The following is a 24,487-nucleotide window of genomic DNA, read 5'->3' as shown; positions in this document are numbered from 1 at the left end:
GAGACTATCATGCTAAGTGAAATAAGCTAATCCCAGAAAACCAAAGGCTGAATGGTCTTTCTGATATGTGGATGCTAACACACAATAAGGTGGGAAAGGGAGAATAGAAGTTCATTGGATTAAACAAAGGGGAATGAAAGGAAGGGAGGGGAGATGGGAATAGGAAATAGTAGAGTGAATTGGACATAACTTTCCTATGTTCATATATAAATACACTACCAGTGAAACTTTACATCATGTACAAACACAAGATTAGTATTCTAATTAGGATAAATTGTACTCTGTATATATGATAAGTCAAAATATACTCTGGTGTCATATATATCTAAAAGGAACACATAAAAATTTAAAAAATTTAAAAATACAGTGAAAGCCAAAAATAAGAATTAAAAAAAGGTAAAAAAGGAGAAGTACTATGACAAGCTACAACATATATGCACCTTGAAATGTTGTGCTAAAAGGAAAAAAAAAACATAGTCACAAAAGACCAAGCATATGATTACATTTATATGAAAAATCCAGAATAGGCAAATCTATAGAAACAGAAAGTACATTAGTAATTGCCAAGGGCTGTGGGGAAGAGTGAATGGGGAATGATTGCTAATAAGTACAGGATTTCTTTATGGGTTGATGAAAGTTTTCAAAAATTCGTTATACAACTTTGTGAATATAATAAAATCCAGTGAATTTAAAAGGTTGAAGTTTGTGATAAATGAATTATATCTCAATATATATGTTATTAAAATGTAATTACTAGGGTGAGGGAGGAGTAAAGACAGGTGGCAGTGCTGGGGATTGAAATGAAGAAAACTGTGTTATATGTGTTTATGAATATGTCAAAATACTATTATGTATAACTATAATGTATTAAAAATAAAAAAGAAAATTACACATAGTTTTCTATTTATTTCTGTTTGTATGGTTAAATGAATCAGTAAGAACTCAGTAATATGTAATATTGATTCCTGGGAATTCTCAGAAACTTACATGTTGAAACATTTTCCATAGTATTACAATACACAAATTACACAGTACACATTATATTATACACTACACACATACACACACACACACACACACACATATATATCTTAATATTCTTTTATTATCACCACCATACTAACCTTCCTCTTCTGTATTCTCAGTCTTAGTTAGGAGTATCGCTTGTTCTCCTAGACACCAATCTAGAAATCTGAAATTCAACATGTCAATACCAAAAATTTGTTTCTCAACAATGTCTAAGTTCTATCCCTTGTTCCCATTCTCTGTCCTGCATAGGACTTCCCCATTTTCTTACCTATATGTTGCTGTAACCTCTTTAATGAATTCTCTGTCTTTGTATTTACTTAATCCACCGTCTTCCATAAAATCAGTCATGTTATATCATCTTGTTGATAAAAAGCCTTTGGCTCCCTGTTACTTCAAAATGAAATCTCAACATTTAGGCCTAGCATTGAAGGCTACTCACAACTTCAGATTGGCTTTGCTCATGAGAATGTTCTCTCCCTCCTTTTCTTTCCTTATTCTTTCTTTAATTCTTCTGTTAGTAAATATAAATGCAGACTCTGTAACATGTAGCAGGGAATAGAAAAATGAGTTTATTTATCCTCATTTCTTAATATTCCTAGAGCACATTTTGTGTTTAGGACTGTTTATTTTGATCATTTAGTTTACTTATGCAAGAACTTAATTCTCTCTGTTGGAGTGCCTCGCCTTCTCCTGTCTCTTCCCTTACCTTTTCTTTATTGGTGTATAATAATTATACAGAATAGTGGATTTCATCGTGGAATATTTGTACATGAACATAATATATTTTGTTCAATTTAATATCTCCTTATTCTTCCTTAAAAAAACTCCCCTCTTCTCTCTTTCTTCTGTTCTTCCTCCTCCTTAGTACTCAATCAAATGTTTCTTCTCTGAGAAATCTTTTCCTGCAAAGTACATCCTCTGCATCCTACCTGGATTTGTGTTCTCATGGAAGAATACCTCAGAAAACATTTATCATGACATTTTCTGTTTGGTTAATGTATTTGACTCTCTTTCCACAATTAGGCTTTGATCTCCTTGAACATAAGGAACACTTTTGTATGGCCAAGAGTGGCAATATCTGAAATAGAGTGGAGATTCAGTATACAGCTTTAAAATTTTAGATTAAAATAACTTTTGGACCAAGTTGCTTAATGATTAGAATAGAATTATTTCTAATGGAAAGTATGAGCTAAAAATAATATTTACCATGACAGTCTTATTTCTGTTTTAATTTCCTTAAGATAATAATTATATAAATTTTATTTAGAAAGTCATTAAAATAATACTTATCATTCTCCTGTTGGCCACATTGAGGCAACTCTGCACTGTCATGAAGGCCTAGCATAAGGTAATGTTTGTAGTAAGTAGTCAATGTTTCCTTGATGGATCAATGAATAAATGGATTGCACAACATGAAAGCATCATCCAAAGACCTTTCCCCAGGACCAGGAAATCATTATTATTCTTATTTTATTGAAAGTATCCTTTAAAAAATAGAATAGATTAAATTTGGCTCATTTGGCTGGTGGGATATTTATATTCAAAACTAAAGTAAGTTGATTATGTATCAATTATTCATGATTAATCATTTAATAATAATAGTCCCATTAGGCATTTTGATGCTATATTATATAAATGACAGTAACAATCTATGAAATTGAAGTATATTGGAAAAGTAATTTTTATTCTGAATAAACTTCATTAATAAGGAGTCTCTACTGAACTATAAATATTTAAAGATTTCTGCAAATTATAAAGCATTGCACATATCAGGAAAAAATTAAGTTTGAGTGTAGAAGCCATGCTATGCATTTTCTTCCTGAATTATTGGCCTCTTTTTAGGCTTTGCAATCAAATAAATTTTTTAGTCACTCAGAAGTGTAAATAAAAAGCACTCAAGGTGCTTATATATTTTACATTTAGTGAGGGTGCTGCACAAGGAAAACAAAAGGACTTGCAACTGAATCAAGTGATTAAATGTAATGAATTACATAGATTAGATAATAAATAACCTACTGAGCGGGGAGCAAGCCTAAGTGAACATTTTTGTTAGGAAATAAATTTGAAAATGCGGAACAATTCTTCATTGCTGCTATTAGTCTTCTTATTTATCTAGCTCAGCCTTACTCTTTGGCTGGATCATTTTTGAGTGAAATTTGACTGGATTTCTATTTTTTCTGAAAGGATAAAGATGGTGAATTAAAATTAGTAATGGGAGAATGGTTAAAATGGAAATGATAATGGTGAAAATGTGTAAAATTGGTAGATTTTTACAATTACAAGATACATTATTTAATATATTTTACATAGTGGTGTAATACATATGATTTTGATGATTTTTATGAAGAAATGATAGATATCATCTATCATTTTCTATGAATGAAATTCTCCATTCAAGTTTTATGTCACTTTCTCTTTCTTTCCTTCTTCCATCTCTCTAAATATACTTTATCATCTAGGAGTAGTTGAAAGTGCCTTGAGTCAAAAACCTTGGTTTTATAATAGCTGTGACTAGAATTGGCTGTGTGACTTTTAGCAAATTATTTAATTATTTAGAGTTCTTACATATTTAATTAGGAACTTAGATTTGAGGATTATATGGCACTTTCCAAGTTTGAAAGGTTGTCATTATGTATATCCACTAAGACCAATCTTAGTCTTTGGAAGCCTTCTGTTGCTTCAACTTTATGGTGTCTGACTGATTCAATGTACTATGTGTTCAGTGTACACTGCTACATGTCACTTATTTAGTATGGATCCCAAATGTCAATTTTTCTAATTGTTGCCCCTAAATTATACAACTCGGGACTTAATATTTCTTTGCCTTATCCAAAGTTTACGTATACTTAAACCATCACTAACCAATGTTGGTTTTGCTGAAAGCTATATTGAAGGAAAGCTTTTACCTTCCACATTTGTAAAAAACTATTTTATATTCGGGACTACTTTGGACTTGTTTCATTCTCCAAAAGTCATGTCTTTCCTACCACACCGACAGGGAAATTCTTCCTCATTAGTTTAGAAAAGCTGAATGCCTCTTTACTTTTACGGACTAAGAAGCATTCAGCTTCTCTGACTTCTTAGTACCCAACTGTAGGTTTCTTTTCCCCCGTTTTATCTGTTTTGTCTTCATTAGAACTATATATAACCACTCAATAAAGGACCATTCTGGTGTACTGGGAACCAGTATTCTCAGAAGGCAGTGGGCATTGAGCAAATAACCACAGGGATTCTCAGAAAATCTGAGAAAGAGATTTTCATAGAAGTAGAAAGAGACATCTTATGAAGAATTATGAATTTAATAGATTAAGGTGATTCAACAAAATGAAGTCAAGCATTTTTTAATCATATGAATTTCCATTTGAAAGCTAATATTAAAAAATCAAACATTTTATTAGTAATTATTATTAATTTTTTTTAAAGAGAAAGAGAGAGAAATTTAACATTTATTTTTAGTTTTTGGCGGACACAACATCTTTGTTTGTATGTGGTGCTGAGGATGGAACCTGGGCTGCTCGCATGCCAGGCAAGCGAGCTACCACTTGAGCCACATCCCCAGCCCAATGTTATTAGTAATTATTATTGTTAGTACTGGGGATTAAACCCAGGGGCTCTCTGTCACTGAGCTACATCCTCAGCTTTGCCCTTTTTATTTTTATTATTTTTTTTTAAGACAGGGTTTTGCTGAGTTACTGAGGATGGACTCAAACTTGGGATCCTCTTGCCTCAGACTCCTGAGCAGCTGGGATTATACACAAATGCCCCTGTGCCTGGAAATAAGGCAAACATTTTAAAGTACTATCCTGGAAGACCCAGAATACCTGTATACTTAGAAGTCTGATTAGAAAAGTGTTAATAAGAAAGGGCCAACCTTCTTATTTTGATGGTGTTTTATTCAAGATGAGAGTTTTGTCATATAATATGAAATAGTGATATTATAATATTTTTTGTATGGTTGTAAACAGATTTGTAATTATAACTAAAGGGGCTTATATATGTTTTTTAAAATGTTGTTATAGAACACTTCAAACATACACAAATAATAACATAATAAACCTATAACATAATGTTGTTATAGAACACTTCAAACATACACAAATAATAACATAATAAACAACTTCAATAATTATTAGTTTATGACTCATCTTGTTTTGTCAGTTATATTATTTTGAAGCAATTCTCAGAAATAATATTTCATCAGCATATATTTCAATGTTGTTTAATTTTATAGTTTGCTTTTTATTTTATATCAAACATTTCCCCATGGAATTGATTTTTTTTATATACAAATACAATGGAGATATAATATTACATTATATGGGTATAGTTAATTTAACAATAACTATTGTTAAATATTTGTTTCTAGCTTTTGATATTAAAAAAGAATACTGAACTGAGAATCTCTGTCCATTAGCATTTATTTCAATATCTGAATGTTTCTTTTGCATAGGTTTCCTAGAAATGAAGCTATATTAAACATATTTAAATCCTACTGCAATTCCTGCTGACTTTTTTTGAGGATTTTTGTTATCGGTTTGTAAAGCAAATAGAGAAATTAGATAAGGTACTCTTTTACTTTACAACCTGCTAAAAAGGTTGTTTCAGGAATTTCTTATAATAACTAGACGTTCCTAAATTGTTCTGTAATCCATTAAAATCACTTGTATAATATTGAAGATGATGTGTGCAGATTTAATTTACAACGATGACAATGAATACCCAGTCTTGAGAAGTCTTTATTTTGGTAATATTCTTCTGAAGCCCCACTAGTATTATTTGCACAATTTTAAAGTTTCTGAATTATACTGCAGTTCATTTTTTAACACACTTTTGAAAAAACCTCTATTTATTTATTTATTTATTTTTATGTGGTGCTGAGGATTTAACCCAGGGCTTTTTACATGCCAGGCCAGTGCTCTACCACTGAGCCAACCGCAGCCCTGAAGTTCATTTTATATAATAATTCTAAATATTTATAATGTAAGACCCACAAATAATTTTCCAGCTATACACAGGGTCATTCAGATTCCCATTGAAGTTCTGTGTTAGTTCTAGGATCCATACATTTAGAATAACTTGAAGAAATGGAAAAAGTTCAGAAAGTTATAGGAATTAATGTAAGTCTAGAAAGCGGAATTAGTAAAGATTGATAAAGAAATTTATTGATTTAACATGGAACGGAGAAAGTTCAGGAACATATGTGAATCACAGAAGACATTAGGATCATTTTTAATGAGATGCATGCCTCCTAAACTTTGTAAGCACCAATGGGAAGAATCTAGTTTGGTTCTATTTTTCTGAACTTAGAGGTAGTCATCTGACTTTGTTAACCTTGATTTTTCATTTCGATAATTCTGATTTTATCAGTACCATTTTCTTCTCTCTATTCCCTTAGGCTTTGAAATACTCTTCCTTGCCACCTGCCCCACCTTCCACCTCACAACCAGTTTCTTGATTTGGTTATTCATATTCACTTGTTTTTTAAAAATAATTTCTAACATAAATATTTAAAGCTTTGTATTCCCCTTCAAGCAATATTTAGCTGTTGTATTTTCATCATAGTTTCTCATCTATTATCTAATTTACATGAAGAAGATTTCTTTGATTCTAATGTTACTTGGGATAAGAGATCCTTCTCCAGAGCAAGGTTGCCAGGGACCACAACTGAGCCTCATCACTTACATGTGTGTACCAGTGTGTATGTGGTTATTTAGAAATTTATTCTCTTTTTGCCTTAGTTTGCTCATCTCTAAAATAGCAATAATAACATTACCTGCTTCATACAGTTTTTATGAGGATTGAAAGTGCTAGTATAATCAAATACTTAGAAGAATGTCCAATATTTAATAGAAACCATACATTTAGCAATTATTGTTTGGAATATTTTTACTTATTTCTAATTTAATATGAGATCAGTAGGAAAATATGGCTGATTAGTGTTGATTCTTCATGTTTACTGAGATTTGCTTTGCTTTGTGACTCAATGTGTGGTCAACTGTGTAAATGTCCTATGAATGCTTTAATCAGAGTATATATTTTCTAATTTAATGTAGAATTCTGTATTTATTCATTAGATTAAACTTAATAATAATGTTATTCAAGTTTTACATATCCTTAGTAACTTTCTGTTTCCTTAATTTTTAATTACCAAAAGAGATGTGTTATAATCTGTCATGGTGAATATAAATTTGCAAGACCTTTTCATAATTCAGTCAATTATTATTTCAAATATTCATGTTTATGCTTTTGGGGCCATGCAAGTTGAAAATTATAATTACTTGTTGGTAAACATTCCTTTTGTCATTATCTGATGGACCTTTTGAGTCTTACCCTTCACATCTTTTTTTGGTCTGATACAAAAATAGTATTTCTTTTATTCTTAATTTCATCCAAATTTTAGAATTTAGAGTTTGCTTTATATCTTCTTTCATGGAAAGAAATTAGGCCATTGGGGATGTGACCTTGAAAGGGATATTTCTCCCTCTCTTTAATTTTGCTTCTTGGCTGCCATGATGCAAGCAGCTTCTCCCATGCACTCCCACCATGATGTTCTGACTTATCACTGGTCCAAAAGCAACAAGGCCAACCAACCATGGGGTGAAATTTCTGAAACCATCAGCCAAAATAAACTTTTCCTACTTCTAAGTTTATTTTCTCAGGTATTTTTTCCACAGTGACTAACACATATACCATACTTTGTACATTTTTTATTTATTGATTGATATCTGAGTTGTTTTCAGGTTTTGATTATTATAAATACAGGGGCTATTTATATTTACATGCATATCTTTCTATGGAAGTCTATCATGCACATGTTTCAAGTCTTTCTTGTTTTTTCTTGAGTAAATACATTGGAATGAAATTATGTGGTCATAGGCTAGATTTATTTTTAATTTTTAAGAGACAGACTTTTCTAAATAAGTTGTACCACTTTACTTCCCATTGAACAAATGTGTGAGCATTCCAGTAGCCTTTGGTAGATGTGTTTTAGCATCTTGATGGTTGTTTGATTTGTATTTTTCTATTGACTATGCTTTTGAGTATATTTTCATGTGATTATTGGCCATTTACATATATATTCCTTTGTAAGTATCCATTATTTTGTCCATTTTTAAATTGGGTGGTTTTTTTATTATTGAGTTGCATTTAAAAAAATTTTATTTTTTATCTTTTCCTGTTCCTATTGAATCATAAATACTACTATATCTTATTTCTCATAAATATATTATAAAATAGATATTATCATTTCCCTTTTAGATATAAGAAATAAGTCATGTTGGTAAAGTGACTCACCTGTAGTTTCATGAGTAATAAGTGGTAGAACCCTGACACAGTTGTCTAGCATTAAAACCCTGTGCTTTTAACTACTATATTATGCTACAAATAATAAATTATGTAGAACTTCATATGAGAGAGGGGCTCCTGTGGGCTGAGATGGTTAAAGATAATAAGTGAAAATGATGCTTTTTGATGAATCACTAAGGGTTAGCCATTTATTAAGTAGTGGTGTTGTAGTTTGGGGTATAATAGTAGGTATGGTAGTTTTGACTTATTAAAATATCTTCATGAAAAAGATAAGCATACATTTATATTAATAGAGTGAGCAAAAATCTTAAAACTTCAATGTTATGATTATTTGAGGCCAGAAATTTTAACATAGTGAAGATACTTTAGTGCATTACAAACTATGAGAAACAAAATTCTCTTCTCTATTCTTTAAATTTTCTCTGCTGTTATAATGATTTAGCTTCCACAAGTGTGAATTAATAAAGTATTGATTTTGTTTAAGAGCTCTGTTTAATGGACGTTTGAAAAAATTGGGACTATTTCTAGAATAAACTTGGTAGAGTTTGGAACCACAAGATATTTTAACATGAGAGATAAGGTCAACTTCAGGGTTATAGCACAGGTAAGTATGGTAGGGCATTTAAAGTTACCTCCGTTTAATGGACAAGAGGGATTATGGAAGAAATCCAAAGTCTTGACAGAGGTGTTGGGAAGAGAATCATATAAATGTATAAAGTATGGTGGACTTAGTGGCCCATGAGCAATGTTACCTGTTTTTTTGTTCCCCTACCCCGGCCAGGTATATAATCTGTATATCCCCTGTATTTCTAGATTAGTGCAGTGCAAAGCTTTCTCCTTTGGCAGTTCTGCTGCCCAATTACCCATCTGGTTGGCGGTTCATGCTGTGAACTAGTAAGCAGTATAACTTTCAAGAAGTCCTCCTGTTTATCTGAATGACACTTATTTCACATAAATTAGTGTGTCTTTTTCAAGCTTCTCAGCTCTTTGTGACATTTTAGGGCTTGGATTCTTTATCAATCTATGCCTACTTTCTAGTATTAGATGACTTTGAATCTTTCCCTGGCAGCCTGTTAAATGTTTTCACATGCAGTGAGGCTGTGGTTGTATGCTGAGAAGAATTCAGCTTAAGGACAATTGACAGAGAGGTGTCCTGTTTGGACTCCAAGCTATCTGATTTCAAGATGAAGTGATTAGAAGAGTACTGTACTGGGGAAAAAAAAGATTGTCAGGCATCAATTAAGATTAACCTCACCCCTCTCTTTGGTTTCCAGCTGATGTGAAGTTGGCAGGCAAATAAAGCTGCTTGTTCTCCTGTCACTCTGTGTATATTCCTAACTGAGCATTTATGTAATATTGAAAATAGAGTCCACTAGATTGCATGATTTGGAGAATATAAAGCCAACTGGTTGAATATTTTAAATTATCATTGTTTGAGAGGAGCTTAGATTTTTGAACCTGAGAGAGGTCCATTTGCAAATAGGTTCAAATTTTTACATAAGGTCAAATTCTACCTAGAGGGCACTGTGGCTCCATGTGGGGTCTTTAGAGTTTGCCTTTGTTATTATCATCAAGGTAATATGGCTTATTTATGAACTATAGTCACATATGAAAACTCAACAGTAGATTTGAGAGCAAAATCAACCCTTAGGCATTTGGTTGTGTTGACTTTAATGGAAGTTACAAGAGAGTAATTTGGTTGCTTACACAAGAGCTAATATTCCTTTAGTGACTGCAGCTTTCTATTTACGAAATTCACTTATATGGAGCACATTTTTACTGCTGGTATTATTCTTTAGGAAGCTTAAGACAGCCTTTATATTAAACTTTAAATTCTCTCTCTCTCTAAGTTTATCCAAGAACTAGAATGATGAACTTAATCTCTGCAACTTTACAATTAGTGTATTAACTTAAGTACTATTTTTGGTATCATTGTGCTCTGCAAGTCATCTGGTTAATGTGTTTCCTTTTGTAGGATTTTACCAGAGCATAGCAATTGGAACACAAAATAAACATTAGCAGGCTTTTCTTTGTGCTTGCATTTGATTATAAGGAAAACTTCTTCATTTGCTGTTTTTATCCTTTTAAAAAGTGTTCCTCAAAGAAAGGTGAATTAAGGATTCTGTATTTCAAAGAAGCACATGTCAAGATGTTAATAGATGTGCTTAACCAAATAGATTGTAGAAGGATAATTTTTAATTTTTGTCGAAGTGTGTACTATGAAAAAAGGAGAAATCAGGTTCTGTATTTTCAGCTTTTTCTTGACAAATGCTGGTGGTGTAAATTATCCAGCTGTTCTTCCTCTGTATGGATTTGGTAGTACTCAGAGCGATTTATAGGTCTAGAGTACAGCTGCTGAAAGTCATTTATTCTCAGTTCTGTATTAAATCTATCATATACAAATACATTAGCATTCACTACAGATCTCAAGGGTTTGAGACATTTTTCCCCTTCTGAGTTGCTGTCCTGCCAATGTTTGTAAGATATACCAAAACAACATCTAAAAATTATTAGGTTCATATGTACTTTGGGGAGGGCTGATTTTAGTTTTTCTGTGTAGAGAAACTAAAAACTAAAGTTTGAAATCCCTTCATTTATCCATACAAAAGGAATAGTCAAAATGAGCCTTTCTGTCAACATTAACAGATCAGTGATACTCATGTGCTTGTTTTTGACAAATTAGGACTTCAAGTTGGTCTGCTCATTTGCTTCTATGGCCATATGTCTACTTATCGGATATGTTCACATTTTATAAAATTAGTTACTCATAATTTTATTTTGAGGAGTAAAGTAAGTAAGGGGAAAATAAGTAGGGGGGATTTTCACATCTCCAGTTTTTTCTTTTCTGCCTAAAGATATCTATTCCTCTTCTCGATGAACAGGAACTATTTTGATCAATAATACAAACATAAAGCTTACAGAGATGTATACATTGCTTGTTTATGACTTCTCTAAAACATTTTCTATGGTTCATAAAACATTGATGTGAATTTGAAATGCATACATTGTTTGACAATGATGATATTCCTCAAAATGTATGTCCAGATTTCTGTTCAAAGAATGTGAATTTTCCCCTCTTACCTATTAATTTTACATGAAGCATGACTCTCATCTCTTCCCCTTTAATTCTTCCCATATAGATTTTCAGATTAATTTCCCTTAATAATAGAACTGAATAAGTTACTTGTTGACCACAACCTTTAATGATTTGACTTACAAAATGTTTAACTTCACTCTCAAGGAGTCCCATGTTCTACACCTATACTATTTTCTTCATTTGTTTTGTATTGTTACCTTTATCCACCTTGTGATCCAGCCAAAATGAATGATATCCTGCACTGATATATGCCACACTTTCCTTCTCTTGGGCTTTGTATTATTATTATTTTACTCTCAGATAATTTTCTCTGTGTGTTGCTTCTTGTTTAAATCCTATTATTTCCAAAGACTATTTCCTCCATAGTCCTCTGAATTATAAATAATTTTCTCTTCACTTTACCTTTTATGTCCCTTTAAAATTTTCTAGTTTTAAACAATTATCACTGTACATCTTATGGTTCATTCAAGATTATAAACTCCTTAACAAATAGAGATTAATATATTAACTTTTTATCTCCTACAAAGTCTAAGAAACACACATACGCACACACACACGGTATTTAATATTTGTTATATTTAACTGGTTTTAGTTAATAAAGTAATTAAGTAATTAACTCAAGGTTAATTATATTATGTTGAACAATTCTGAGTTGTACATTATGTATATTATGCAGTTTTAGTAGGTATAGTACTGCATATTGATAGCAATTTACTCTTTGTAATAATTGAAGTCCTTAAAACATCCAATATGAACTTCTTAAAATTCTAATTGTGAGTTTAAAAAGTAAAAAACATAGGGGCACACAGTTTTAAATTATTGATTTTACCAGGACATAGCTAATGTTGAGTTCTTTACTCCTCATATAAATTTTTTTCTAAAGATTGGACTCACTGTACAAAAAACAAATTCTACTTATTCTCAGGTTTCAGTCATTTCAGATTAAACAGTTTCTTTTTGAAAATTTCAATTTTTAAAGTTTTATCAGATTATCATGTGTAAAGTTAAAATCAAATAGTATTGAAAAGCTTCAAATGAAAAAGAATAGTCTCTTGCTTAACCCCTTTCTACTTTCCAATTTTTTTAGATAATAATTTTAAAACTGTTTTAGCTGTTTTTTCTGATATTTAATACAGTGTTTGCAAATGAAAAAATAAATTTTTTCACTTCATTTTTACTTTTATCCAGATAATATGTACAAAAGTTAAATAACTATAAAAACTTCAGTTCTATGTCTCAGCCTTCCTATTGTCCTGTTCTCATGGCTCAGAGGCAACTATTTTAAGTCTTTTAATTATTTCTTCTAGTATTTATACCCATATTTCTAAATATTATAGTTTACTGTTTTTGAACTTTTCAATATTAAATCTTTTTTTGAGTGAGAGAGAGAGAGAGAGAGAGAATAGAGAGAATTTTTTTTTAATATTTATTTTTTAGTTATCAGCGGACAAAACATCTTTGTTTGTATGTGGTGCTGAGGATCGAACCTGGGCCGCACGCATGCCAGGCGAGCGTGCTGCCGCTTGAGCCACATCCCCAGCCCTCAATATTAAATCTTTATTGACTTTGTTTAGAAAAGATTATGATTGATTTTTCTTACCAATTCTACATGTATGTGCATGTGTGTACACATACAAACACTGATTCTCCTTTTATTAGCGTTACAATTATGCATGCTTAACAGTGGTGATGTGTACTGAGGAATGCATTGTTAGGTTATTTCATCCTTGTGCAAATATCATAGAGTGTTCTTACACATAGATGGAATAACCTACTATATATTGTATGTAATATATTCATATATGTGTGTACATGTATATATACATATATGGTATACTTACACAAATAGGTGGAATAGCCTACTACACACTTAGGCTAATATATATTATATATATTTTATTTATAGTTATTTTGAAATTTATAATGTACATTTACATAAAAAGAAAACACACACACAAAAGGCTAATAATAGGCTATACATAGGTTCTTGCTTCTTGGGACATGATGCACCAAATAACATGAGATTAAATTAATCTGAAAGAAAACAATTTGATAAAGAAATACTATAAATACAAGTTACATAAGTCTATTATGGGTAAATGTGGACATGATTTTAGTAAAATTCTTTTTCATAAGTAGGAGTATGATTTAGAATAATGATGAAAGTGTAGTATGGTAAATATGTAAACCAGCAAGTCATTATCAATATGAATTATTATGAATTGTGCATAATTATATGTGTATACTTTCATACAAATGACAGTGTAGACCTGATTACACCAGCATCACCATAAACACATGAGTAATATGTTGTGCTATAATATTATCATGACTATTATATCCTTAGGTGATAGTAATTTTTCAGCTTCATTATAATATTATGAAATTACCACTATATATGTGGTCTGTTATTGACTAAAACATCTTAGTACAATGTGTGACTGTATTTTATTATTTTCAATTTCTTCAATATCAAGTGATTATATTATTATAACTATGTGACTATTTTTTACTTTGAGTTATGAAATTGTTTGTTCTTCAGTAACTTTTTTTATCCAGAGTTAATAATTGTTTATTTTTTTTAATTTACTTAGTTTTCCATGCAACTAATAATTCAGGTGACTTTTTGAATAAAGTCCAAAGGCTCTGCTGCTCTGTTTAAATATATTGTAATTATTGGTATAGTTCAGGTTATATGTAATAACAAACATGTCTCAAATATTAAAAACTTTCAATAGCTAGTTTTTTATTAATATAAATATTAATATAAATATAACTTATAGTTGATAAGTGATAACTGAATTACATTTATAGAGCACAGTGTGATGTTTGGTATATGTATATAATGTGGAATGATTAAATCAAAATAATTAGTATCCAATGTTTCACTTACATTTGAAGTAGCCTCTCTTAGTTATTTTGAAATATATATTATTATTGACTATAGTCACCCTTCTGTATGATAGATCTCAACATATATTCCTTCTGAATAGCTGAAATCTTTTACCACTTAACCAGTAATTACCATTCCTTTGGATCTACTACCCAAAGCTGGATTCTTAATCACTGTGGGTCAGCTGCAAACCTGTTCATCTCCACTTCCCTTGAAGATTCATAATACTGGTGCAACTGCCACCTAGGATATTGACAGTATTGTGTCAGAGGGGGAAAAATGTCAAGTGCATACTTTTAAGGTTTCTGTGAAATGTCATATTCAAACACATTTCATTGACCAAAGATCATCAATAGCAAGTATCCTATCATAAATGAAACAGAATATTTTTGAATAATAAGTCAGTTTACTTAGCATTAGGCTAATTGTTAGTTCAATATTTTATTACTTTTTCTTGTTTTCTGCTTTTTCTTTTTCCACAGTATCCCATCATTATTTTAAGATTGTGATTTTAATCTTCATATATTTTAAAATTATATTGATTTAAAATTTTAATGGGTTTCTGTTTCTAGCCTATGTCAGTTTCTTCTAGTTCTGTTTTTTCCCTTTATTTTGGTTTCTCTTATACACTGGAGTTTCCTAGCAAATGTTTAGTGTTTCTTAGGTATCAGTCTGCTTTTGGCTGAAGCATTTCAAGACTGCTTTGAAGATTTGTTTCTAGGTCTTGTTAATTATTAGCCTACCTCATTTTGGAAGGAATGTGGGGAATTAGCTCTTTGATGGGGACCCTAAAATTTGAGAATAAAGCTATTTTTCTCCTGGGAAGTTCAAGACAATAATAATCTATCTTTGCTTTCTTGTGTGTATGAAAGATGCCTGATGCTTAGATTTTTTCACATGAAGAAACAGAGGTTGGGTTGCTGTGGGGGAATCGCATAATGAAGTACATAGGTTTTATAGGCTTTAATTAATCTTTTTTGCCTTAAGTCTCACTTATCCTTGCCCTCTACCATACCTGAAGTCTCTGAGTGTTGACCAGTTAAATATCTTCCATACAGATTATCATCTCTTGGTGCCTATGTCCAGTGAAGGAATGGGAGAGAGAGGTGGGTGGGTATTCTTTTATCTCTTTTTTTTTTAAGTAAGAGTGAGAGAGAGTGAGAAAGAGGGAGAGAGAGAGAGGATTTTTTTTAATATTTATTTTTTAGTATTTGGCGGACACAACATCTTTGTATGTGGTGCTGAGTATTGAACCCGGGCCGCACGCATGCCAGGCGAGCGCGCCACCGCTTGAGCCACATCCCCAGCCCTTCTTTTATCTCTTAATAGCAGATTTTGAATCGTAGGTTTCTCTAAGTGTTCTATGACATTTCATAGCTCTTTGCTTATCTTTATTTCTCTCTTTAAGTTATGGTTTTTCCTCCCTGATAAATAGATTATTCATATTTTATCATTGCCTTCCTCCAATATGTTGAAAATCTCATTCAATGATGCTTTCTTTTTTCTTTTCCTCAAGCCCCCTTTTCCATCTTGGTGAAGTCTGGGGGAAAGAAGAGATAAACATTTTATGATCAAGGGACCATAAACCTGTTGGTGGAATTACAAAGTAGCAGAATATGAATCTTCAACAAATCATAGCTGGCATTTTATGGTAGAAAGTGTAAATATGAATGGCTGAATCTGATTATTTTAGAAAAGAAAAATGTGGAGATAGTTGTCTCAGTTCCAGAAAAAGGAGACTTGTAAAAGGTACGACAAATAGAACAGAAGCATCGCTGTATGGGCTTAGCTAGGTTGAGAACACGTTAGAGAACTTTCAGAGCTAGGTTTCAGTGTTTTGAAGTTTTAAAGAATAAGAATATTCTAGAGAGTAATCACTGATTTCAAAAATTTAGCCTTAATTAATAATCATTGAATCTAACTGATTTTTTCATTTTATTTGCTTTTATTGGTTCTTTTTAGTTATACATTACATAATCATAATCATACAACCATGGAATATATTTTGTTCTTTTTAAAAATTTATTCTTTAAAATATACATTATAATAGAGTATATTTTGACATATTTTACATGCATGGAATATAACTTACTCTAATTAGGATCCCATTCTTGTGGTTGTACATGATGTGGAGTTTCACTGGTCATGTATTCATGTATGAGCATAAGAAAGTTATGTCTGCTTCATTCTGTCTTTCCTATGCCCATCCTCCTCCCTTCCTTTTATTCCCCTTTGTCTAATCCAGTGAGCTTCTATCCCTGCCACTTATTGTGTGTCAGCATCCACATATCATAGAGAACATCCAGGGTTTAGTTTTGTGAGATGGTTTATTTTACTTAGCATGATTATCTCCAGTTCCATCCATTTACCGGCAATTGCCATAATTCCATTCTTCTTTATGACTGAGTAATGTTCCATTATGTATACATACCACATTTTCTTTATCCATTCATCTGTTGAAAGGCACAATGTTTTTTTTCCATAGCTTTGCTATTGTGAACTGAGCTGCTATAACCATTGATGTGGCTGTTTCACTGTAGTATGCTGATTTTAAGCCCTTTGGTTTTATACTGAGGAATAGGATAACTGGGTCAAATTGTGCTTCCATTCCAAGTTTTCTGAGGAATCTTCATTCTACTTTCCATAGTGGTAGCACCAATTTGCAGTCCTACCAGCATATGTATGAGGGTACCTTTTCCCCCCAAATCCTCACCAACACTTATATTTGCTTGTGTCTTGATAATTGCCATTCTGACTGAAGTGAGATGGAATCATGGTGTAGTTTTAATTTGCATTTCTCTAATTGCTAGAGATGATGAACATTTTTTTTCTATATATTTGTTGACCATCCATATTCCTTCTTCTGGGAAGTGACTGTTCAGTTCCTTTGCCCATTTATTTATTAGGGTTTTTTTTTTTTTTTTTTGGTGCTTTTTCAGTTATTCGTATACCCTGGAGATTAATGCTCTATCTTAGGTACAGGTAGCAAAGATTTTCTCCCGTTCTTTAGGCTCTCTTTTCATATTCTTGATTGTTCCCTTTGCTGTGAGGAAGTTTTCTAGTTTGATACCATCTCATTTATTGATTCTTGATTTTACTTCTTGTGCTCTAAGAGTCTTGTTAGAAAATTTTGTTCCTAGACCAACATGATGGAGTGTTGGGCCTAACTTTTCTTCTAGTAGATATAGGGTCTCTGGTCTAATGCCTAGGTTTTTGATCTACTTTGAGTTAGTTTTGTACAGGATGAGAGATAGGGGTCCAATTTCATTCTACTACATAAGGATTTCCAGTTTTCCCAGCACCATTTCTTGAAGAGGCTATCTTTTCTCTAATGTATGTTTATGGTGCCTTTGTCTAGAATGAGATAATTCTATATATACAGTTTTGACTCTGTCTTATATTCTGTTTCATTGGTCTTCATGGATATTTTGCTGCCAATTATATGCCATTTTTGTTACTATAGCTCTGTAGTATAATTTAAGGTTTGGTATTGTGATGTCTCCTATTTCACTTTTCTTGCTGAGGATTGCTTGGCTATTATGGGTCTCTTATTTTTCCAAAGAATTTCATGACTGCTTTTTCTAATTCAATGAATAACATCATTGTAACCTTAATAGAAATTGCATTAAATCTGTAAAGCATTTTTGGTAGTATGGCCATCTCGACAAAATTAATTCTGCCTATCTAACAACATGGGAGATCTTTCCATCTTCCAAAGTCTTCTTCAATTTCTTTCTTTAGTGATTTGTAGTTTTCATTGTAGAGGTCTTTCACCTCTTTTATTAGATTGATTCAAAAGTATTTTTTTGAGGCTATTTGTCAATGGGATAGTTTTTCTAATTTCTCTTTCAGCAGATTCACCATTGGTGTGTAAGAATGCAGTTGATTTATGGGTGTTAATTTTATATCCTACTACTTTGCTGAATTCATTTATGAGTTCTAAAAGTTTTCTGGTGGAGTTTTCTTCTAAATATAGAATCATGTCATCAGAACATAGGGATAGTTTGAGCTCTTCTTTTCCTATTTGTACCCCTTTAATTTCTTTCTTTTGTCAAATTGCTTTGGTTAGGGTTTCAAAGACTATGTTGAATAGAACTGGCTAAAGAGAGCATCCTTGTCTTGTTCTAGTTTTTAGAGGGAATGATTTCATTTTTTCTTCATTTAGAATTATGTTGGCTTTGGGTTTAGCATATATACCTTTTATAATGTTGAGATATGTTTCTACTATTTATAGTTTTTCTAGTGTTTTGAGCATGAATGGATGCTGAATTTCGTGATGCAATTTTTCTGCATCTATTGAGATGATCATATGATTCTTGTATTTAAGCCTATTCATGTAATGAATTACATTTATTGATTTCTCTATGATGAATCAATCTTGCATCCCTGGGATGAAACCCACTTGATCGCAGTACACTATCTTTTCAATATTGTTACCTAGAAAACTAGGATTTTCCACAGTTCCTTTTAGATTTCTTCATATATATTTATGTTGAAAATGCTAAATTATGGTGGCATGTAGTGGAAAGGTAAGTCAACTGAAGGATAATTTGGGATATAAGTTGTACTTTGTTATTGCTTTTTGCATGTTGATTTTTCAGAGGGTAAACTTCTATCACTGAAAATTTTTACAGATGTAGGAAGTAATGTAGTTTATTAGCAGAAGAAGACAGAAAAAATAACACATGAAAGATAAAGCCAGCCAGGAAATCTAAAATTTTCAATTCCCAAAGACCTGGTACTTAACATGTGTTTCCAATTTGTAGGTATTTTGAATCTTGGAAATGCACCAAGGTGTTGAAAGCAGTGAACTTAGATTTGAATTATGTTTATCCTACTATCTAAGTGAGAATGTTACTTAACTTCTTTGTGTCTTAGTTTCCTAATTGTGAAGCAGGTAAAATAGTAACTTTTATAGCTGTCCAGAAATGAAGTAAGATAATGTACTCAGAGCATAGTAAGCCCTTAATAGTTATTAATGTAGTTAGTTAGAAACTTAATGCTTATATTGCAATTTCACTGAATTTGTTAATCGATTGCAATAATTTTTTTGATGGACTCTTTATTTTTCTGCATCTACAGGGATAATTTGATTTCCTCCTTTTTTATTTGTATGCCTCTTTTTTTTTTCTCTTGACTAATATTTCTAGCTAAGATTGCCAATACTATGTTGAATAGGAGTGGTCAAAATAGATAAGAACCAAAGCACAAAAAGTCCCAGACATAGGACTGCTGCCAAAGTTGGCACTGGAAACTGCCTTTCTGATACAAGTCTGTGCTCTGAGCAAAATGCAATGCTACTTTTATTAATACATCTTTCAAGCTCCCTTTTATAATATACCAAATGAAATGTCTAAATTCTAAATGTTACTCGAAATTAACATACATTTTTATGTGATTGTTCTTGTGGTTAAAAACTACAATAATTTCTGAAATCTATTACAACTCCCAAACTACCTAATTATACTTTGATGGTAAATAATATTCAAAAGGAAAATTACATGGCCTAAAATCCCAATAATACTCGAATTTCTTCTATGTATTATAGAGCACACAGTGTAACTGGCTATGTATATTGTGATTACTGTGTCAGCATGCTTTATGTAAAAAACTGTACATATAGTTTTTAATCATCTTAATAACTCTATGAAGAATATTGTTATTCCCACTTTATAGATAAAAAACTATCATAAAAACATATTAAGTAGCTACCCAAAGTAAAAAATCTGAAAAATCTGAAGGTAATTTCAATCAAAATATTGTGGTTCCAGAGCCCAGATACTTGCACCACTAGATTGTTAGACTTTCAAATAAGAAATGAAAAGATCCTACTACATGTTTTAATTTTGTATGCCTGTTCTCATTTTATTCCATTTTATTATAATCATTACATAGAATAATATAAACTCAGAAAAAGGGCTTGTTCAGTTTGTCATATTTTCTAATTCCTATAGAAAACCATGAGATTTTTTGCTTAGTGAATTCTTACCACTGAAAAATAAACACCACCAGATAGATAATAATTTAAATATAATATAGAATATATGCACACATGTATATTACCATGGATTATATATCATCTATTATGCTTCAGTCTATAATTGTTTACTTAATCATCTCTTTGCCTTAAATGACTTCTTTGACCTATCTTAATGGCTAATCATATTAGGGCATTACATTTAGTTTTATTATTAATTTAGGATAAGTATAAAAATCTTTAAAAACATGTTTCTTTAGCTCTCTTTTTGAACAATGTATGGTACATATGAATTTTTTCATTATTGAGCATTTATCTGGATGAAGGATCACATCCAGAATGATTTTTTTTTCCCTTAAAGTCTCTTTATCCTTACATTCAATTAAATGACATAGATGGGACGCTCTAGTAATTTTCTTAGAGGTAATTATCTGGGAATTTAACATTGCTTTGAAAATTCTCCAAGTGGTGTTAGGCATTTAATTTATTTCCCACCAGGAAGGAGAAACATAACACAATATAAAATATTCAATCTAAGCTTTAATTAAGATCATTTAACATCAAATAAGGGAGGTAACGGGCAAAACAGGAAGGAAACTGAAAAAAGTTCAATAATATGGACCTTGAGAATACCTAATGCTACTTTTTTAGTGAAACTCAAAACAAAAGCAATATAAAAATGTGAGAGTTAAAAAGAGTTTAAATAAAAATAATTAAACTTGAAAACACAAACTGTTTATCAATATCTTTCTTTAAGCAAAAAATGCATCTTTGCTAATATTTTGTGCTTACATATGCATTTGCTTAAGAGTCAAACATTTCACCGGTTTCTAGTTATAGACATTTATAATTTTAGAATTCTGGTAGCAAATACTGATTTCATAAAACAATATAAAAATAATTATCTAAATAGTTTGTTGAATCATTATGTGATGCTTACACAGCTGGGCTTTTTAAGACCAGTGTGTGAGTGATAATTGTATAGCTATAATTCTGAGCCTGTTGTTTTAAGAACAAACAGGCTCTTGGGGAATTAAAGACAGGGTTTGCAGTTTTTTAACTCAAGAAATAATCTAGAGAATAAAGTGTATAAAACCTCCTAGTGTGCAATGCTGAAAGCACAAATTTAGTTTAAACTAGAGAATGCAAAAACTAATGTTCTTGCTGCCACATTAATTTTCTCACATACCTGGGCAATGTTCTTGTTTCTAACTATGTACTTACATGAATACCTTATTACTTATAATGAGGGAAATATTATAGCAAGGTGTCTTGTGTCTCTTGGCTGGTGTTTGTTTTATGTTCACAACCTTAATGTTCTATTCAGGTGAGCTTTTGTATTTAATAAGAATGTTCTAGTACATTTATTATGATCCACCAAACACAGGTACAGGATTCTTTTAAACTGGGTGGGCTATTGTTTTATAAATTTTTTTGGTAGTGTTTTATCTTGTTTTATTTTGTTTTGCCTTATTTTTGACTCTTTGAGTAAGTAAAACCAAGTTTATTCCTTCATTAAAAGCAATGATGGACAAATAATATAATAGAGAATATAAAATGGAGCAAGCAATTGAGGTTTTATACCAATTTTGTAAATATATCTGAAAACATTTCTAAAAAACATGAACTATTCAGGTGCCACCTCCAGGACCATAAAAGTTACTGTTTACACTCCACGTATATCATTGTCTCAAAGGTTAACAAAACTGACTCAGTGCTCATGAGTTCATGAAAACTTTCTTTACATAAACCTTTATTAAAGTCCTACTATGTGTCGGACAATCTGACAGACACCTGGGTTACAGAGAATATCAAGGATAAGTCCTTTCCTTGTCTCTTTTACCTATGCAATCCTTCTTTGAAAATCTGGATTTCATCTCTCGTTTCAATAGTGATTTCTTCTGTTCTTTTCATAATTTACATATTTTCTTAAAGTAACAGTATATAATTTTCTACTAGTGAATACAGAAGTCTTTCTTGGTGTTTTGTTTAGCCTGTGATTTTAAAAGTTTTTTTACTATAGTCAAAATATTTAATATATTTTTATCTTAACTGTGATTTTTTAATATTAAGTGACATTTAGTATATTATATTTCTTTCCATGAAAACTTAAGCCCTCACTATTGAATGAATCTTAAAAATAACTTTTTAAAAATATTATTTTTTATTCTAATTTGTTATGACAACAGAATGCATTACAATTCATATTACACATATAGAGCACAATTTTTCATATCTTTGATTGTATACAAGTTTATTCACACCATTCGTGTCTTTATACATGTACTTAGGGTAATAATGTCCATCTGATTCCACCATCTTTTTTTATATTCCTTGCACCCTCCTTTTCCCTCCCTCCCCTTTGCCCTATTTAGAGTTTGTCTAATCTTCCCATGCTTCCCCTTGCAACCCCACTATGAATCAGCCTCCTTATATCAGAGAAAACATTTGGCATTTGTTTTTTGGAATTGGCTAACTTCATCTAGCATTGTATTCCCCAACTCCACTCATTTACCAGGAAATGTCATGATTTTTCTCTTTTATTGCTGAATAATACTACATTATTTATATATACCACATTTTCTTTATTCATTTGTCTACTGATAGGCATCTAGGTTGGTTCCACAATTAAGCTATTGTGAATTGTGCAGCAATCAACATTAATGTGGTTGTGTTCCTGTAGTATGCTGTTTTTAAGTCCTTTGGGTATTGACTGAGAAGTGGGAAAACTGGGTCAAATGGTGGCTCTTTTTCACGTTTTCCAAGGAATCTCCATATTGCTTTCCATATTGGCTGCACCATTTTGCAGTTCCACCAGCAATGTATGAGTGTGCTTTTTCCCCATATCCTCGTCAACACTTATTGTTTATTTGTATACTTAATAGCTGCCATTTTGAATGGAGTGAGATGAAATCTTAGAATTTGATTTCCATTTCGTTAATACCTAGGGATGTTGAACATTTTTTCATATATCTGTTGATTGATTGTATATCACCTTCTGAGAAATGTCTTGGCCCATTTATTGATTGGGTTATTAGTTATTTTGGTATTTTGAGTTCTTTATATATCCTAGTAGTGCATATATCCTCTCTCTCTCTCTCTCTCTCTCTCTCTCTCTCTCTCTATATATATATATATATATATATATATATATATATTCTTTATATATCCTAGTAGTGTATATATCCTAGAGATTAGTGCTCTATCTGATGTGCAAGTGGTAAAAATTTCCTCCCAAGTTGTAGGCTCTCTATTCACATCACTAATTGTTTCTTTTGCTGAGAAGAAGCTTTTTAATTTGAATCTATCCCATTTATTAATTCTTGATTTTAATGCTTGCGCTATAGGAGTCTTTTTTTTAAGATATAAACATTTTTATTTTCTGGAATAATATTGCCATTGCTATATTTAAGTAAAATTCCTTATTTTATAGGGAGGAGTAATTCAGGACAAAGAACAAGGCCAGTCCATGAAAATGAATATTTAGAAGCAGTTGGAATTAGCATTTTCCTTTGAGAATTTCATTTTTCTTTTTTTCAATCAAGGGAAGTAAAATATGCCATTTGCAGTCATTTTACCTTTAACATTTCTGAAAGAATTGTGATGTACAATGACATTAGTTGCTTTTGAATGGTATTCAAATTCCTTCCCTCCTACAATAGTATCTTTCTTCTGTTAAAAGAGACTTTACGTTTTACAAAATACTTTTCATCATCAGCATATTGATGCACATATTTATATTTGCTCTTGCTACTTTTCAGGGAGTCAACGTCCTCACACCATTTCTGTTTGGGATTGCTGTGTTATATTATTGTGCTCTAACAAAATGCTTATGACAGGGTTAATACCACTTACTCTAAAATATGTAAGTTATTAAGAATTGTATTGCAAAAAATAATTAAAAAGCTCACGTATAATGGCTTAACTTGAGAGAACATACCTTATATACAGAGTTACGAAAAATGATGTTGTGAATGGATAATTATGATTGTAATGCATTCCACCACTGTCATGCATGCAAGAAATAAAAAAAAGATTAATTTGTGTAAATCCTATTGTACTAAGGCCTTGCTACATTCAATCTGATTTTTTTTTCTTGTTTCTTTGGATCTTGGGAGTCTTATTAAGGAAATAGGGGCCTAATCCAATATGATGCATATTGGGACCTACTTTTTCTTCTGTTAGA

General features: G+C 31.4%; 1 protein-coding gene across 1 annotated transcript in view; it reads left to right on the top strand.

Moving 5' to 3' along the window:
* Ctnna3 (catenin alpha 3) overlaps positions 1-24,487 on the top strand; it is a 1,643,966-nt gene that overhangs the window by 327,248 nt on the left and 1,292,231 nt on the right. The gene's annotated exons all lie outside the window — the stretch shown is intronic.

The sequence above is a fragment of the Callospermophilus lateralis genome, chromosome 15 (genome assembly GCF_048772815.1).
Source record: "Callospermophilus lateralis isolate mCalLat2 chromosome 15, mCalLat2.hap1, whole genome shotgun sequence".
In the NCBI taxonomy this organism is placed as follows: Eukaryota; Metazoa; Chordata; class Mammalia; order Rodentia; family Sciuridae; genus Callospermophilus; species Callospermophilus lateralis.
This window is presented reverse-complemented; position numbering and strand designations above follow the sequence as displayed.